This window comes from Lissotriton helveticus, chromosome 3_1 (genome assembly GCF_964261635.1).
Source record: "Lissotriton helveticus chromosome 3_1, aLisHel1.1, whole genome shotgun sequence".
NCBI classification, from domain to species: domain Eukaryota; kingdom Metazoa; phylum Chordata; class Amphibia; order Caudata; family Salamandridae; genus Lissotriton; species Lissotriton helveticus.
Window position 1 is genome coordinate 2,010,364,812 of NC_136061.1, and position 20,005 is coordinate 2,010,384,816.

Below are 20,005 nucleotides of genomic sequence, written 5' to 3' on the forward strand. Positions count from 1 at the left end.
GTTGCAACGAACAGTCCCCTCTAAAAACATTGGACTCAAAATAAAAGAAATGCATTTGAAGGAAAGAAAAAAAACGGGGAGCTGAACCATTTTACGAGGACATATTTCCCACATTCAAACAGAGCAAAGCAATTTGCCTGTAGGGAACTCTGTTACCATGATAATGACTTAAACATCAGTGAAAAATGTAGAGCACTGGTGTAATCCCAAGGGCCAAATTGTCGAGTGTGCTGCTGAAAAGGATTCCCAGAAGGCATGTAAGGAATCCAACACAAAGTGGTGTTCTTTCAATCAGCATCTCCATGGCGTACCTCGGTTTATGTGTGTCAATCTTGCAGACTGCTGAAATACTACACACATGCCGGCTCTCACCAAAGCAGCAAAATGATTTAAAATTCATTACAAGTATTACCAGAGAACCCTAAAACAGGTCTGTTTATTTTTACTGAAATGTCTTTAATTGTAGTCTCATGTTACCGTGTAAGGGCCGGGACGCCCCTTTTCTGGGGCAGCCGCGCGCTCTATAAGAACGTGTAACATAACATAACATGTGCAAACACTTTTAGCATTGACATGCAACGAAATAAGACATAACCAGTGTTCTAGACAAAGGTAGATCATTCAAATGGTAAATATAGAGCTCAACTACATTATATAAATATACATATATGCGTGTGTTTATCTAAATATATATTCACTGAAAAAAACAAAGATTAAAGTGACATTATATTAGGTGAAAATTTCAGTGACAACGTGACGTTTTAAAATAAAATAAAAAACGGACTCACTAGTTATAGTTATCCCAAGTAACTATAACTTGTGCCTCATGGGGGCTATATCTCGTGCCCCCACCTTGCAGTCTTGCCTTCAATGATGTCATTACAAATGTTGCAGTGATGATATTGTACATGTAATATATGTGAGGTAATCAGCTGTGCATGACGAGAGCGCGAGTTGTGGTCAAGTGTTTTTTTTTGTTTAAAATGTTACATTGGCACTGAGGGAGTTTTTACTTTTTTATTTATTAAACATAAAGTAATATTTTACTACCTTACATAAAGCCAATCCCGCAACATGCACGTCTGTCGTTGGGTTGGCTACAAACCCTGCGTCCAACCCTCCATGGGCAGCAAACCGGCACCACACATAGCTTACTGCTGCATGCAGTGTTTGATTGGCCACTAGGCTAGGCTTGGGTGTGTCTAACCCCTCACAGGCAAGAAACAAGACGACGTGCATGGCCTTCATCCATGTGCGTCGAGGTGTTGGCTGCAGCCGTGAGTAATGTGAGATTGGACGGCCAGTTTATGCCTCTGACCCTTATGATCTGACACAAGCAAGGCCTTTTAGAACATTGAAATGTTAGGAGCTCCATTGAAAACAATGGAGTGCTCTGGGCTTATAATGGCTGGTATAAGCCTGGAGCACCAACATTCCAATGCTTCTTTGTTCACAGCTCTGGCTGTGAACAAAGGCTGCAGGGAACCTGAGGGGATTCCAATCCCCTCATGCTCCCAAAAGGCTTTGTTTTTTTTGTTAGAACATTCTGTCCTCTAGTGACAGAATGTTCTAATAGCCTTATAGCCCTTCGTAGATGGGCTATACCGCTATTAAAGTCCCTCTCCCTTGTTAAAGGCCCTCGCCTTCGGCTCGGGGCCTTTAACGCTGGAGGGGGCCTTTAATAGCCGGTATAGCCCTCTACGGCGGGCTATAAGGCTATAATAGAATGCGGTTGGTCTCGTAAATCCTGGCCACAGTCAGGCAGACTTACTGACTTTCGCTAGCTGCGGGCTTTTGAGAAAACCTTTTGGTACCAGCACTTACTATTTTACAAATTAAGCACTGCTCTCATCATATCATCAAGATTATGGCTAGATAAAAAAAATAAAACACTCCTTCCGGGCGATCTGTAACAACACTCTTCACGGTCTCGAAAAGATCGAAAACGATCCTCACCTTATTTAAGTTACACCTAAAACCTCTTTGGGGCTTCCTAGATAAACTAGACCTCTCTTTCCATTAAGATGTAGAAAACCTATATACTGATATAAGGAATATTAACAGCACCCCCCTACTAATGACATAAAAGAATTCTATTCCAAAAGATGAAACTGAAATTGAATCAGAACAATACTCGATTCCTGATAGTTAGCTCGAACCTGAAAAAAAGTGCAGCAAAAAATTGAAATGTATTTTTTGCTTTGAGTGGGCCTCGCTGAAATTCTAAATACACTTGTGAAATTTGAAAAATTCTGAAATATTGCACTATGCAAATTTCGAAATAGGCAACATTTTGGATAATGCAATTTCGCATAACTTTTTATTCAAGGGTGCATCTTGTGCAAAATAAAAAGTCTTGTGATTTTTCAGTTAAAGACTGGTTTGCACAGAAACTGTCTCACAGAGAGACATTTTCCGCTTGAACTAGTCTCGTGCCGGTATCTTGCAAGACTTTTTTTTATTTTTACACAATGTGCACACTTTTTCGCAAAAGTGTTATTAAGTAACACTTTCATGGAATTTCCCAATGATAAATGATGGGATTTTGCAGGCCTTATGTTTTAAGTTGCCAAATCTCTGGGTTCCAATTTAGATAACCAACAGAAAAGTCTTATCCCCAGAAAAGGTGTCCGCGTCTGCCTGAAAGTTTTAAGTTTTTTCTAGATCATGTGAAGTGTTTCACAGCTTTGAAAATGAAAGAGGAAGATCTAAAAGTACTGTAAAAGTACTGAAGGCATGGAGAGAGTCATTTGAGTTCAATTAGCATAGGGGTGATATGCTCACATTTCCTAATACTTGTAATAAGTCTTGCAGCTTTATTAAGAACAATTTTCAATGGGGCTGTCCTGATGACTGGGAGGGCAGTGAGGATAAATGTCCCACATTACAACCTGGAGACTTCCATTGTGAGTGTTTGGGAAGTACGCTGTCAAACAAATTCACCATCTTAGTCTTCATCTACACCAGTGCAGCTGCAGTAAATCAAGTGTTTTTTATAGCAAAGAATCTTTGCTGAAATTGTTTTTACTGACAAGGAAAAACATAATACAATGTATTTATTTTTCAGACCCAAAAAATGAAATGTCTGAAAAGCATGGAGTTTTCTGCTTTCTCTTGCCCAGCACCACCATGGCTCACATAGGCAGAAAAATGAACATCAAAAGCCCCGTTTTTAATAGGATGAGCCTTCTGATGTATACTGACTGGCAGCCATTTCGCCGATGGCCCACCTCTCAACATTTTAATGGCGGAGCCAGCTGATGCCACAAAGTAAGAAACATAGTAGTTTCCGCATACCTGTAATAGTTGAGGAAACCAAGGGTGTTGCTGGCAGGACAGCAAATGGTTTGCAGTGGTTTGGCTCTATCACACTGCCAAAACTTAAATGATTCCCAAATTCTTGAAGGACAAATTGACAATGGGATTAATACATCAGTAGTAAATGATTCATACACCCTTGCTGTGTCTCTAACCCCTAGATTCATCAAAGTCCCGTTTTGCGAGTCTGTAATAGCAATTATTAAGGAATCGCTATTACAGACTCGCAAAACGGGATTCATGTACAAATCGCAATTTATTTTGCGATTCCTACAGCTTCCTTATTTGCGATTAGCTAATTGCTAATCGCAAATAAGGAATAACTCACCATTCATTCATATGGGCATTAATGTGCGAATCGCTATTAGCGATTCGCATTTTGAGTTTGCGATTTCAAGGGTGCAGGGGTGTCCAAAGGACACCCTGTTGCACCCCTGAAATGATATTGGACGCTGGTGTTACACACACACATGTCCCAAGGACATGTGTGTGTGTAACATACAACTTAGAAAAATGCACTTAAGTGCATTTTTCTAAGTTTCCGCTATTTACCACGAGGTTTGACTTCGCGGTAAATAGCGGCCCAAAATTGCGAATTCGCAATTTTTAAATGTTTCATGAATTGCATTTAAGGAATCTCAAATAGAGATTCCTTAAATGCAATTCCTCGCAAAATTGCGAATTCTATAATAGCGATTTTTGCATTTGGGATGATGGATCCCAAATGCAAAAATTGCGCTCGCAAGGGGCCAGATTATCAGAATTTGGCCCTTTGCGAACCGATTTTACGTTGATGAATCTGGCCGTAAATCTTTCACACATCTGAAAAACAGGTATGGCTTTTAAAGGGGAGAGGATGTAGCCTTACGGCTAGAGCGGTTGACGTCGAAGCTGGGAAATCGGGTTTGAGTCTCCACAACGACACTCAACATACTGTGATTCTGGGCAAATCACTTTGGGCCAGATGTAGGCAAATCAGAAATACCGATTTCTTAATATCGAATTTTACCGATTCGCTATTAAGAAATCGGTATTTCCTGTGTAGGTAAAGATTCGGTAAAAAATACTGAATCCTTATATTCCTTATTACCGAATGAGTAGTTAAGATTCAGTAATAAGGAATACCTACCCATTCATTTTCATGGGCTTGGAAGCCCATAGGAATGAATGTGAAGACATTCAGTATTAGTGAATCAGTATTACCGAATCTGTAATACCGGGAGGTAGTTCAAGGGTGCCAGGGTGTCCAGAGGACACCCTGTTGCACCCCTGAAATATGTATGTGTGCACATGTGGCGCACATACATGCCCTAAGGGCATGGATGTGTGCCACATGGCACATTTCAAAAAGCAAAACAGTGCTTTTTGAAAGGAAATCACTAATTACCACCAACTTGAAGTTGGTGGTAATTAGCGATTCCTTAATGCTCAAAAGCACTCGTTAATGTGCTTCCTACATTGCATTTAAGGAATCAGTATTACCGATTCCGTAAATGGAAGAGCAATAAGGAATCGGTATTAAGCAATCGGTATTTACCGATTCCTTATTTACCGATTCCTTACCTACATTAGGAATGGCTAAATACCGGTCGGTAACACTGACATTTACCGAATTTCGGCGTTACCAACCAGTATTTTGCCACCTACATCTGGCCCTTAATCTCCCTGGGCCTAAAAAATGAATGTGTCCTCATGTAACAAAACTGGTGCTATGTAAAGCAATCTGATACCCGATATCTTCGGGTGTAGTTCGCGATATATAAAACTATAAAATACATTTTTTAAGTATAGAACAAAATATTTTTACTGGGTCTTTGTATCAGGATCATACACCACCAACTCCTCCTTTCCTCAACATTGTTTTAATAACTACTAACTTCATAAAATCTCCTATAATCAGAATAAAATACATGCAATAGCCAGTGACAACAATAACAAATGAAGGTTAGAACTGACACATCTACTCTATGTTAAGTCACTCTCAAAATTCAGTTAAATGTGTTTTATGTTGTGGTAAATAAATAAATAATACCCTATTTTTGACTAGACATATATCATAACAGATAGCTCAATAAATAAGAGTCAAAATTCGAGGTAGTGGGAGTTTTGCAGGTTTAATACAGCATAAGGACAGGAACAGGACAACCTGCATGGGAATAGAATGGCAGGGCCCAGCAGCTGCTGGGGTTGGATCTGGGATGAGCGCGCTGGCTTTTAATAACAATACATGAGCATATATACATAACGCAAACACATAGCATTACATTGCAGTGGGCGTAGCAGTGGGTGGAGCAGTAGGTGTGACGCGTAGCAGTCGCGAAAGATAAGGGTAAAAGTAGGTGTAACTGGGCGTATACATAGACATGTGATGCAGACGTAACAGGATATGTCATGAATGGGGCGGAAACCATGGAGGGGGCTACCTGGGGTGCCGGGACCTCTAACCTAGTGGTGCGCGCAAACTGGCAATGACGTATCACTAGGAGAAGCTGGGGGCTATGAACTCTGTGCTAGGAGCAGAGACTGAAGTCTGGAGAGTCGGAGCGACATGTACCTAAACCCTATCTAGTATCTGATGTTTAGAGAACATGTTGATATAAACTATAAGTCAGGAGAGGAAAGGCTAACTTGAATCTAAGACTGGACCATGTATTATTCTACATGTAGTGCGTGATGAAGAATATTAAATGACCATTAAATGCAGTATTTCTCTAACGTGGAGACGTGAAGGCTAGACAACGACGGAAACTATTGATGCAGTTCAGTAGCTTAGGAATGCAGAGAAGGAGGGCTGAACTGATAAGTGGAATCATAACATACTCTTGGCAGACTCAGAGGCAGAGCCAGGCTGGACCGGGCACTGCGAGGCAGGAAGTAAGTGAAGGGTCGAGGATACAGGTGGGGGCTGTATCCCTCCTCAGCGAGGCTTCAGGAGACAGGAGCTGAATCTAGTGTCCAGGCCCTTTTGAGGCCTAGAAACGGGGACTTTATAATAGAATAACGTGCACACTGAGAAACGTGGCAACGTAACTTTACATAGGCCTGATATTCGTAGTATTCACGAGGACTGGAAACTGGCATACTAGAGGTGGACACAACTGTAATTGCGTCATTAATCGGACATGGGGAATGCATATGCATATTTAATCATGCACACATAACATATGATGGATGACACGTAGGGACACAGAACATGGCAAAATTTACTTTTCCACATTCCCTCCTTGTCACTACGTTTCCATCAGGAAACATCAATATTCATGATACCATCTATCATTTCATACAGTATCATTTGCTCGTCTCGAATTATCCTGGAACGGGATTTAGAACGGGACTTGGAACTAGGAATACAAGAGGTAGCACAAATGCCGCAAATCGCAGGGCCACATTGTATACAGAGGCAGCAGCTGAATAGGATCGCTACTGCAATACCTAGGAAGGACAAGACTTTCCATCCCCATGCGGAAATTATATTCCAGAACCAACCGGACCATGTCCAGGTGCCTGGATCTTGGTGTATCAGATGGGCAATTTTATGGAGTCTGGTTATAGCTGAATAAACAGACGGCGCGTTATTTGGAATGAAAATGCAGCAACTAGATCCGATGACTCTACAGGCCCCGCCCCTATCGGCCAGTATGACGTCAAGGACGAGACGATTTTGCAAAACGACAAATCTCATAGCAGATTGCTCTTCAGTTAAGTTACCTAGAGCAGAGGCAGTCTCATTTATTACAGCTTCAAGGGTTCTGGTTAACCTACGGATTAACTTACTATTCTGGATAGGTCCTATAAAGAAGAAGAAACCTTTATTGAAATCGGTATATTGTTCTAGAGTAGTTTCAGTATAATCGACAATTGGGGACTCCCTTCTATGTCTAATGTGTACTAGATGTGTATTTCTATGATAATCAGGTGGGGCTAGAAAAACTGGTGGCAGTAGGAAGGCAATGTAACAGGTTCCCTCCCAATCGAGGGGCAGACGAACATATGCGGTTTGACCACAAATAAAATATGAATGACGTGAAGCTTTGAAAATAGATTTCCCACTGTCACTATACTTGACAATAGTAGTACATTCACTATGTCCTACATGTACGGAACCATTATTTCGGACACATAATTCGCCTTTGACTGGTAGTACTGAAATAGCAGGTAAGTCTGGAGTAGTATCAGACTGAACATTCAAGACCATAAAATTCGACGAATAATTACCTAAATTATACACTTCATTTTCTAGATCTAAACCTGTTCTGTGGGGAAGACCTTGCTTGTCTGGGAAACATGTACTGTTAAGAAAAGACATATCTGTTGAGGATGACGTTAACGTGGACCATGCTCCACACGAACCATTATGTGAAAATGGATAAGGAAAAAGTGGCAGAACTCCCTTCGGTGTCTGGAAAGGGGGGAGTCGACCACATACCCAACAATTAGTGGCATTGCTGGTCTGGTGTGAGTAATGTAACATACGGATAAATGAGTTATTACGCATAGCGAGGCGGTAGGACAGTTCATGAGGGGGCAGATCACTAAACGTGTGCTCTACTGTAGCATTAGCAGACTTATTTACATGAAGAACTGGGAAACATAGGTAAAATGCATAACTCGTGCAGGAAATCATAATGCTGAGAAATAATATGAAACATAGAAAAACGATACATCGGATTGAGTTTTGCCTAACTCTCTCACTATGGGGGTCTATTTTATACATGTCAGAAACAGTCTAACCGTTTCACCCAGGGGAGGACTTAGACAATCAAACTGACTGACTTAATTTACTAGACCGTAGTTTCTGTTTATACTCCTGCTGCGGAGTTTTCTCTAACAGGGGAGGGGTTGTAACAATGTCTTTTGCGGGACAGTCCTTGAGAACAATATTCTGGCAATCCTTTGAATCCTGGGAAATGTTCTTAAAGACGGGTTTCAATCCATTAAAAAGTTTGACATGAGAAAGGTGCACCCAGCCCTTGCGTCCTTCCAACTTCACGGCTGTACGGGTGGTGAGGAGGACCTGTCGGGGCTCTTTCCAACGAGGCTCCAGCGGACTTGATCTGTCAAAGTTGCGGACCATCACCATGGATCCTGGAACGATTTCATGCGGTGCCACCTCGGTATTGTCTGGAAATGCGGCGGCAACCTGTGAACGACATGAGTTGAGGGCAGACATCAAGGAAGCTAGGTAATCTGTCAGCATATTACTTGAAACATCGGTAATACTTCGGGGTCTAGGAGTACCCCACATATTTGGGGGGCGGCCGAATACGACCTCATACGGGGACAGACCTGATCTGGAATGTGCGACCATGCGCATATAAAATAAAGCGACTGGTAGAGCTACTAGCCAGTCCACACCTTTTTCTTTGCATACTTTGGCGATACGGATTTTCAGAGTCTGATTATGTCTCTCAACGAGACCGGCTGCTTCAGGATGGCGTACACAATGGAACTTCCACTGGTACCCTAGCAAAAGGGAAACATGCTTCATTAACTCTGAGGAGAATGGCTGGCCGTTGTCAGAATATACGACTCTAGGGAGTCCATAACGAGGGAAGAATTCACGAACCAACTGCTTGGCAGTGGTCGCGGCTGTGTAATCTGGGACTGGATATGCTTCTGTCCACCTGGACAAAGCGCATACAACTACAAGGACATACTTGAAACCTCGACATCGCTCCATCTGAATATAATCCATCTGGAGGACTTCAAAAGGGTGGTCAGGGGGCTGGAAACCACCTTGTTCCACCGGGACACTTTTACCTGGATTGAACTGACAACATATCATACAGGTACGGACTTTCTGCTTGGCTGCAGCTCGTAAATGCTTGTTGAACCAAATGTTCTGGATACTATCTAACATAGCTTTTTCTCCTAAATGTGCTGGACTATGTGCGGTATTAATAATGACTTGAACCATAGAGTCGGGGAGAAACCATGTGGCTCTACCCTTCGTTAACCATCCTTGATCTGTCTGGACCCCTCCTTGTTCGGACCATTTCTTGATTTCATCGGGAGTAGCATGTAACTGGATATCTATGACATCTTGAGTAGGGTCCTTAACTGTCATACATGTAGTCGGATCTGGAGTATGTGTCTGTGTCGGATTAACTTGAATGTCTGGAGTCTGTGCTGTAAGCTTGGCTGTGCGATCTGCTAGATCGTTACCCTGGGAAATAATGTCAGTGACCTTCGTATGTGCTTTGCACTTCATGATAGCAATGGATGTCGGTAAATGTATTACATCTAACAGAGCTTGAATAAGGAGACCATGCTGAATCTTGGTTCCATGAGAAGTCATGAAACCTCTCTCCTGCCAGAGCACTCCAAAGTCGTGTACGACTCCAAATGCGTAGCGTGAATCTGTGTAAACATTAACTTTCAGGTTCTTGGCGTGTATACAGGCTTGTGTCAGAGCAACTAGCTCTGCTGCTTGAGCGGACAGGGTATCAATACGGTGTGTCTCAATAACTTCGGTGTCAGTAGTCACTGCATACGCGGCTACTAGTTCTCCTGTACTTGTTCTTAGGCATGAACCATCCACATAAAGGGGCCGATTAGGATGGCGGTTTTTCCGCATCCTCCGGGCCGGCGGAAGTGTCCGCCGGCCTGGAGGATGCGGAAAAACCGCTGCGGAGCCTCCAAAGACCCACCGCCAAATTAGGATGGCTGGTGGGTCTGGAATTCCGTCCGCCGCTTTTCCGCCGCGGTCGGCTTCCGACCGTGGCGGAAAAGCTATAACATGGCAGGCGGTGTCTATGAGACACCGTCCGCCATATTAGGATGTTCGTAAATACATGCTTTTCCACGGCGGCTTTTCCGCCATGGAAAAGCATACGGACATTCACTTTGGGGGCCCGTTGCGGGCCCCCTGGGTGAATGGGGGGTGGGGGGTGCACATGGGGGGTACCTATGGTACCCCCCTGCATTTGCGTGCACAAAGCAGCAGGCACCGTGCGGTGCCGGCCGCTTTGTGCATGTAAATGTAAAACATGCTTTTTTAACATTGCGGCGGGTGCAGCTTGAAGCTGCACCCGCCGCAATGTTAAATATAGAGGATGTGACCGCCACCCTGGCGGTCACATCCTAATCAGCACGGAGGGAACGCCGCAGCCCCTGCGGACGTTCCCTCCTCCTCAAGGGTGGCGGACGGACGCAAGTCCGTCCGCCATCCTAATCGGCCCCAAAGTGTCAGGTCGGGGTCTGGTAACGGAATATCTGTCAGATCTTGTCTTGGCTTTGTCGTAATGTTAACAACTTCCACACAATCATGTGGGTCAGGATTCGAAGTAACTGATGGTAACAGTGTAGCAGGATTTAAAATGTTGCAGCGTCTGATTTCTATGTGTGGCTGGAACAGTGTCAATTCATAACCTGTTAAACGTGCAATTGTCAAGTGCTGAGTTTGTGTTCGGTTTAAAAGAACTTCTACGGAGTGTGGAACTTGTACTGTCAAGGTATGTCCTAAAACTATGGAATCACTTTGTCTGATAGCTAGTGCTGTGGCTGCAACTGACTTGAGGCACGCAGGCAAAGCCTGGGCTACAGGATCTAATGTGCTCGAAAAATAAGCACATGGCTTGTATTGTCCTGCTTGATCTTGTGTGAGAACAGATAATGCTGTACCTTCGCGTTCTGTGACGAAAAGTGTAAAAGGCTTACTGTAGTTCGGTGTAGCTAGAACTGGAGCTTGGCATAAAGCTTTCTTTAACTCGTTGAAACTCAGTGTATGTTCAGATGTCCAAGGGAGGACAGTCGGTGCGGCTGCCTCCTGTGTCGTTAACTGTATCAGTGGCTTGGCTAGAAATGCATACTGAGGAATCCATTGTCTACAGTAAGAAGTGAGGCCGACAAAAGCACGTACCTCCTTCTGGGTCTTGGGCTGAGGAAGACTCGCTATTAACTGGATACGGTCTGGTGTCAACTGCCTACCCCTCTTGGACAGTAAGTGTCCTAAGTATACCACTTGCTGGACACAGAATTGAAGCTTCGAAGGGGACACCTTGTGCCCCATCTCGGCCAGGAAATACAGAACCGTTAGTGACGCTCGCTCGCAATCACGTTCGGAACGGGCTGTGATCAGTAGATCATCGACATACTGGAGCAGGGCAGTGTCAGTTGGCATGTGAATGTTGTCTAGTTGTCTCTTAAGTGCTTGACTATAAATACTAGGACTTTCTGTGAAACCTTGAGGAGCGCGTGTGAACATATAGCTCCTTCCATTTAAACAGAATCCGAAAAGAAACTGGCTGTCTGGATGAATTGGAACACTAAAAAATGCATTCTTGAGGTCGATTACTGTAAAGAACGTGGCTTCGGAATCAATGGCTGTCAATAGGGAAGAGATGTCTGGGACAACTGGGTACTGCGGAATAATACATTTATTAAGCTCTCGTAGGTCGATCACTAATCGATAAACTGGGGGTGCATTTGGATCAGTACGTTTCATGACTGGAATGATCGGAGAATTGCATACGTTGGAGTCAGTTTCTACAACCACTCCTTGAGCGATGAGCTCGTCAATAATTTTGGATAAGGCTGCTACAGCCTCGGGTGGCAATCTGTACTGTCTGATTCGTGGTAACACTACACCTGGTTTGAGAGTCACACGATAGGGTGTGATTTGCATGTAACCAACATCAGTTGGACCTTGCGCCCATAAATGCTGCGGAACATTAGACAGTCTTGAATCAAAATCTCGTAATACATAGTGACCCTTAAAGTCACGTAGGAACAATCGTATTCCCTCTGGGGAACAGCATATAACTGCACCTAACTCTTTCAGTGTTTTAATGCCTAATAGATTTTCTGGACATGACTTAGTAAGTAACAGATCAGTAGTACGGGACAATGGACCTACTTCTAGAGTAACTGGCTTTGAAATCTCATTTACGATAGGTTTTCCTGAAAATCCAAGGGAAACATTTCTTGAGCCTGAGAGCGGAGCCCCTGGAACTTCGGCATGACTAATTGTGGTCCTACTTGCCCCTGTATCAATCAAGAACTTTCTGTCTCTCCCCAATACTAGACTGTGAACATAGGGACCTTCTTGATCTACAGGTATCTCGATGAGAGGCAAGCCTACCTCCCTCTCTAGGCTGTTTCATGAATACTGCTGGTACTCTGGATACTCAGACTGTGCATACTGGTACATCTGCGATGTAACATGCTGTGTTGCAGCGATAGGCTGCGGTGCTGTAACTGTCTGTTGTGCATTCTGTGGCTGAGGAGTCTGTGAAACTTGCTCTTGTCTAGGCGGACGTGGTCTTTCCTTAGTCTTACCGGTAGCTATGTTGTGTTTCAGAACTGCACACTCATTTATAAAATGACCTGGCTGTTTACAATAATTGCAGTTCCCTTTAACGGGAGCTGCAGGATGACTGGCTTGATTCGGACCCCTCTTCTGACTGTCTTGAGGAACAGATTGTGCAACTAATACTTTCATTTTCGTGTCTTTCATACGTTTTCTCTCGTGTTCTTGCTCTTCCCTGATTCTATTCTGGTGGTACTGGAGCATCTGCAACATCTGGGACGGGGTATTAGCTTGCCAGGTGCTTTCGACTTTCAAAACTCGATTTTTAACTTGTGGGCTTGAATTCTCGACTAATTTAGTAACAAAAAGGTGAGGGTATGACTCACTACTTGTCTTGAGGCCACTATTGATGCTAAAGCATTTTTCAAACCTAGAATAAAAATCACTAATATCTTCCTCTTGTTTCTGTTTACAGGCTGAGATTGCATCCCAGTCTTCTTTTCTAGTTGTCAATAATCTGGGTAAAACTTGAATCAATAATTCTGGTAATTCTTTACATTTCTCTCCTAGACCGGTACCTGGTACTCGTGCCTTGTCTTCAGCTTCTAGAACTGCCCAATCTATCTTTTTCTCTCCCACCTCCCATTCTTTTTCCTTTAGCTTTTCATACACCCCTGCGGGCAACAGGACCTTTAACATTTTAATGATATCTGGGTAAGTGTATTCTCCCATACGGAGCATGTCTTTTAATTCTCTATGGAACCCTGCTGGATCTTTGTCATGACAGGGAATTAATTTCTTCATTTCGAGGAGTTCCATCTTTGTAATCGGGGTGTAAACAAACACTCGTTGCATTTCCCCGTCCTCTGTCTTAACTGGATGCACTTCTCGTAACGGGTTCTGTCTTTCCATGTAAAATGGTTTACTTTCTGGGGGTGAGACATGAACAAAATGCGGGTTCAGAAACGTTCTATATTTGTGACGCTGTTCTAGAATGACACTAATTAAATCGGTACCTAGACCTCTCCATCTATACTGGAGTAACTCGTTCAGGATATCGTGTAACGGACCTGGATCAGAGTGCTGACCCTCATACAAAGTAATGAGGTGCTGGATCATATACATACCCACCAGTCGCTGCTCGGCTGGGGGCATTTTCAGAAACATTTGTGCCACTATTTCGTCTGGAAAAGTGGTAGAATCAGTAATCCATCGGACTGCTGATCGGGCTAGTTCCTGTTCATGCATAGTACTTAACTCACTGTAACCGATTCGTGATTTTAGAATGTGATCGGTAGCTTGGAACACTTGTTCTAGGGAACCTTGTTCTGGTGCTGAATGATGGAAAATTGACTTGTGTTCTAGGCGTAAATGGCGATCTGGAAATCTAGATTTTCCTACATACGCTATTCTGGCGGTATTCTCGTCGTCTTCCTCTTCAGGATCAGAGTTACTTTCTTTCTCGCTTACTTGTGCTGCTTTACGTTGTTCGTGTATCTTTATTATTTCTCTACGGATTTTCTTGTACATACTCTCCATGGCACTAATGGTATTGTGCTTACCCTCGGCTATATTATCACTCCACTTTGTCAGGGTTTTCATTTCGGCCGGATCTTTAGACGGGTAATCTTGTTCTCTTATTAGACAGTTAATTAAAAACTTTAATATCATACGCTGGATCTCAGCTTTCCTTTGAGACATGGCATCACTAATACTTTCTGGATCATCCCCTGTACGGATGAAACGATATATTCTGTCTAGATCTTCTTTCATATTGGGTAGGGTGACTAGATACTCGGTCACCCTCCTTACGCGTACTGAATATAAAACCATATTATTCTCGCCTGGGACTGGGTCATAGGCACATTCGCCAAGGGCTTGCCTGATTTCTGCAACAGACTTATTACTCTTGGGAGTACGCTGTGATGCTTGAGCATGTAATTCGAGTGCTGATAAACGCTTGCGTGGCGGCGGGGTTTGAGGAGGACCTCCTCCTGCGGCCCCTAGACTAGAATCGTCGACTGATATTCTTCGTGGCGGAGCGGGAAATTGAAATGCTGGCTGGACCGGGGGTACCGTAGCAGGTACTGCATGGGGTGCCCCGGTGTCTGGAGAAGCAGGATGTGCCTGATTTACAGGGACTGGCGGAGCGCGAACAGGATCTGCATATTCAGGGACTGTGTCGTCCAGATAGGACGAAATAAAAATATCAGCTGCGGTCGGTTTGTGACGTAGCTTGGTCGGAACTAATGGTGGCGGGAAATTACTGGATGCCTCCGGGGTCGCTTTTGGCAAGCCTTCGGCAAGAAGAGGATACATACCCTTAATAAGGGCATTCCTCTGTCTGTCTGATTGTTCGGCTTTGACTTGTTCACCTATCTCGATTAATTCTTTTTCTTGGGCTCGCTCTAAGGATTCTCTACTTAATTCTGACTTTCTGATTTCTTTTTCAGTTCTTCTATGAGCTTCTTTGCGCCATAACTCGATGGCATCTTTCTGTGACTGTCTGGCTTTCTTTTTCCATAATGCTTCTTCTACTCGCATGATGCATTCGGCATCCCATGTACCCGATACGGGCCATCTATACTTTTCTTCTAACTGTTTGGTATACTCTACCCATAAATCTAGATACAATATGGCACTTATGCCATGTTTCTGATACATAAAGTGACCTGGACTGTCCCTGGGCGGGACGGGAACTGCTGCTTCCAGCAGACCCTTTCTAGTTTTTAACTGACGTAACTTGGAAAATATGGGCATGACTGAACTGTAATCTAGACACAATACAATACACAATGAACACGATACTTATTCCCCATTCATACCACGACATTAAAATACATAAAAAACATTTAAAATAACAGTTCGAACAGAATACTACCTGGAAATATTGAGAACAGAACACATAAATTTTCTCGAGAACAGAAACTGACTAGAACAGAAACTAGATGCACTGCTGAAACAGTACGAAACTTACCGGTCTCATAAAGAGACACGTCAGGACCCGCATCCACCGAAGTGGACACTTCGTTTGTGGGACTGTGTACCACCAACCCACAGACCAGAGTCAATTAAATTGACCCTGTCTAGATACCACCCCAGTAACGGTACTCACCGGGCAGCAAGAACGGAAAACCTCGGACTGGACTGGACTGCTACGACGACGGACGACGAACTTCGGGCTTCGGACTTCAGTTACGGGTGGACCTCCGGATACCTCGGATCTTGGACTCTTGGCTTGGGCTCTGGTCGGGACTCGCCGCGTTCCTCCACCGTCTCGTCTGGATGCTGGACCGCCTCCTCCGTCTCCTCCGTGGGCCTGAGGGATACTTGAGCAGAAATATCTGCCACTGCGCAGAAGAGTTCCGTCACGACTGCAGAGGGTCAGGGGGTCGGCGTGGCTTCACCGACGCGTGGGGAAAGGGCAAGTCCCTATTCGGGCGCCATTATGTGGTAAATAAATAAATAATACCCTATTTTTGACTAGACATATATCATAACAGATAGCTCAATAAATAAGAGTCAAAATTCGAGGTAGTGGGAGTTTTGCAGGTTTAATACAGCATAAGGACAGGAACAGGACAACCTGCATGGGAATAGAATGGCAGGGCCCAGCAGCTGCTGGGGTTGGATCTGGGATGAGCGCGCTGGCTTTTAATAACAATACATGAGCATATATACATAACGCAAACACATAGCATTACATTGCAGTGGGCGTAGCAGTGGGTGGAGCAGTAGGTGTGACGCGTAGCAGTCGCGAAAGATAAGGGTAAAAGTAGGTGTAACTGGGCGTATACATAGACATGTGATGCAGACGTAACAGGATATGTCATGAATGGGGCGGAAACCATGGAGGGGGCTACCTGGGGTGCCGGGACCTCTAACCTAGTGGTGCGCGCAAACTGGCAATGACGTATCACTAGGAGAAGCTGGGGGCTATGAACTCTGTGCTAGGAGCAGAGACTGAAGTCTGGAGAGTCGGAGCGACATGTACCTAAACCCTATCTAGTATCTGATGTTTAGAGAACATGTTGATATAAACTATAAGTCAGGAGAGGAAAGGCTAACTTGAATCTAAGACTGGACCATGTATTATTCTACATGTAGTGCGTGATGAAGAATATTAAATGACCATTAAATGCAGTATTTCTCTAACGTGGAGACGTGAAGGCTAGACAACGACGGAAACTATTGATGCAGTTCAGTAGCTTAGGAATGCAGAGAAGGAGGGCTGAACTGATAAGTGGAATCATAACATACTCTTGGCAGACTCAGAGGCAGAGCCAGGCTGGACCGGGCACTGCGAGGCAGGAAGTAAGTGAAGGGTCGAGGATACAGGTGGGGGCTGTATCCCTCCTCAGCGAGGCTTCAGGAGACAGGAGCTGAATCTAGTGTCCAGGCCCTTTTGAGGCCTAGAAACGGGGACTTTATAATAGAATAACGTGCACACTGAGAAACGTGGCAACGTAACTTTACATAGGCCTGATATTCGTAGTATTCACGAGGACTGGAAACTGGCATACTAGAGGTGGACACAACTGTAATTGCGTCATTAATCGGACATGGGGAATGCATATGCATATTTAATCATGCACACATAACATATGATGGATGACACGTAGGGACACAGAACATGGCAAAATTTACTTTTCCACATTCCCTCCTTGTCACTACGTTTCCATCAGGAAACATCAATATTCATGATACCATCTATCATTTCATACAGTATCATTTGCTCGTCTCGAATTATCCTGGAACGGGATTTAGAACGGGACTTGGAACTAGGAATACAAGAGGTAGCACAAATGCCGCAAATCGCAGGGCCACATTGTATACAGAGGCAGCAGCTGAATAGGATCGCTACTGCAATACCTAGGAAGGACAAGACTTTCCATCCCCATGCGGAAATTATATTCCAGAACCAACCGGACCATGTCCAGGTGCCTGGATCTTGGTGTATCAGATGGGCAATTTTATGGAGTCTGGTTATAGCTGAATAAACAGACGGCGCGTTATTTGGAATGAAAATGCAGCAACTAGATCCGATGACTCTACAGGCCCCGCCCCTATCGGCCAGTATGACGTCAAGGACGAGACGATTTTGCAAAACGACAAATCTCATAGCAGATTGCTCTTCAGTTAAGTTACCTAGAGCAGAGGCAGTCTCATTTATTACAGCTTCAAGGGTTCTGGTTAACCTACGGATTAACTTACTATTCTGGATAGGTCCTATAAAGAAGAAGAAACCTTTATTGAAATCGGTATATTGTTCTAGAGTAGTTTCAGTATAATCGACAATTGGGGACTCCCTTCTATGTCTAATGTGTACTAGATGTGTATTTCTATGATAATCAGGTGGGGCTAGAAAAACTGGTGGCAGTAGGAAGGCAATGTAACAGGTTCCCTCCCAATCGAGGGGCAGACGAACATATGCGGTTTGACCACAAATAAAATATGAATGACGTGAAGCTTTGAAAATAGATTTCCCACTGTCACTATACTTGACAATAGTAGTACATTCACTATGTCCTACATGTACGGAACCATTATTTCGGACACATAATTCGCCTTTGACTGGTAGTACTGAAATAGCAGGTAAGTCTGGAGTAGTATCAGACTGAACATTCAAGACCATAAAATTCGACGAATAATTACCTAAATTATACACTTCATTTTCTAGATCTAAACCTGTTCTGTGGGGAAGACCTTGCTTGTCTGGGAAACATGTACTGTTAAGAAAAGACATATCTGTTGAGGATGACGTTAACGTGGACCATGCTCCACACGAACCATTATGTGAAAATGGATAAGGAAAAAGTGGCAGAACTCCCTTCGGTGTCTGGAAAGGGGGGAGTCGACCACATACCCAACAATTAGTGGCATTGCTGGTCTGGTGTGAGTAATGTAACATACGGATAAATGAGTTATTACGCATAGCGAGGCGGTAGGACAGTTCATGAGGGGGCAGATCACTAAACGTGTGCTCTACTGTAGCATTAGCAGACTTATTTACATGAAGAACTGGGAAACATAGGTAAAATGCATAACTCGTGCAGGAAATCATAATGCTGAGAAATAATATGAAACATAGAAAAACGATACATCGGATTGAGTTTTGCCTAACTCTCTCACTATGGGGGTCTATTTTATACATGTCAGAAACAGTCTAACCGTTTCACCCAGGGGAGGACTTAGACAATCAAACTGACTGACTTAATTTACTAGACCGTAGTTTCTGTTTATACTCCTGCTGCGGAGTTTTCTCTAACAGGGGAGGGGTTGTAACAATGTCTTTTGCGGGACAGTCCTTGAGAACAATATTCTGGCAATCCTTTGAATCCTGGGAAATGTTCTTAAAGACGGGTTTCAATCCATTAAAAAGTTTGACATGAGAAAGGTGCACCCAGCCCTTGCGTCCTTCCAACTTCACGGCTGTACGGGTGGTGAGGAGGACCTGTCGGGGCTCTTTCCAACGAGGCTCCAGCGGACTTGATCTGTCAAAGTTGCGGACCATCACCATGGATCCTGGAACGATTTCATGCGGTGCCACCTCGGTATTGTCTGGAAATGCGGCGGCAACCTGTGAACGACATGAGTTGAGGGCAGACATCAAGGAAGCTAGGTAATCTGTCAGCATATTACTTGAAACATCGGTAATACTTCGGGGTCTAGGAGTACCCCACATATTTGGGGGGGCGGCCGAATACGACCTCATACGGGGACAGACCTGATCTGGAATGTGCGACCATGCGCATATAAAATAAAGCGACTGGTAGAGCTACTAGCCAGTCCACACCTTTTTCTTTGCATACTTTGGCGATACGGATTTTCAGAGTCTGATTATGTCTCTCAACGAGACCGGCTGCTTCAGGATGGCGTACACAATGGAACTTCCACTGGTACCCTTCAGGAGACAGGAGCTGAATCTAGTGTCCAGGCCCTTTTGAGACCTAGAAACGGGGACTTTATAATAGAATAACGTGCACACTGAGAAACGTGGCAACGTAACTTTACATAGGCCTGATATTCGTAGTATTCACGAGGACTGGAAACTGGCATACTAGAGGTGGACACAACTGTAATTGCGTCATTAATCGGACATGGGGAATGCATATGCATATTTAATCATGCACACATAACATATGATGGATGACACGTAGGGACACAGAACATGGCAAAATTTACTTTTCCACAATGTATGCACGTAAGTGGGGCTGTTTGAGAAGTAAAGTCCTAGTAACAGAGGTCTTTTTACGTTTAAAGGACACTCTTGATAGCTAGAGCAGCGACAGAGTTGTTTAAACCAATCATCTTTATAACATTGATAGATTTAGATGGTTCTACAGTACAATGAATCCAATGTAGGTAAGACATATGATCAAGGAATGGCCGTACCACACAACTAAGAATGTTATGCAGACACCCACCTGTGGCTTC

General features: G+C 43.9%; 1 protein-coding gene across 3 annotated transcripts in view; it reads right to left on the minus strand.

Moving 5' to 3' along the window:
• Positions 1–20,005, minus strand: part of MCTP2 (multiple C2 and transmembrane domain containing 2) — an 895,323-nt gene that overhangs the window by 2,093 nt on the left and 873,225 nt on the right. The gene's annotated exons all lie outside the window — the stretch shown is intronic.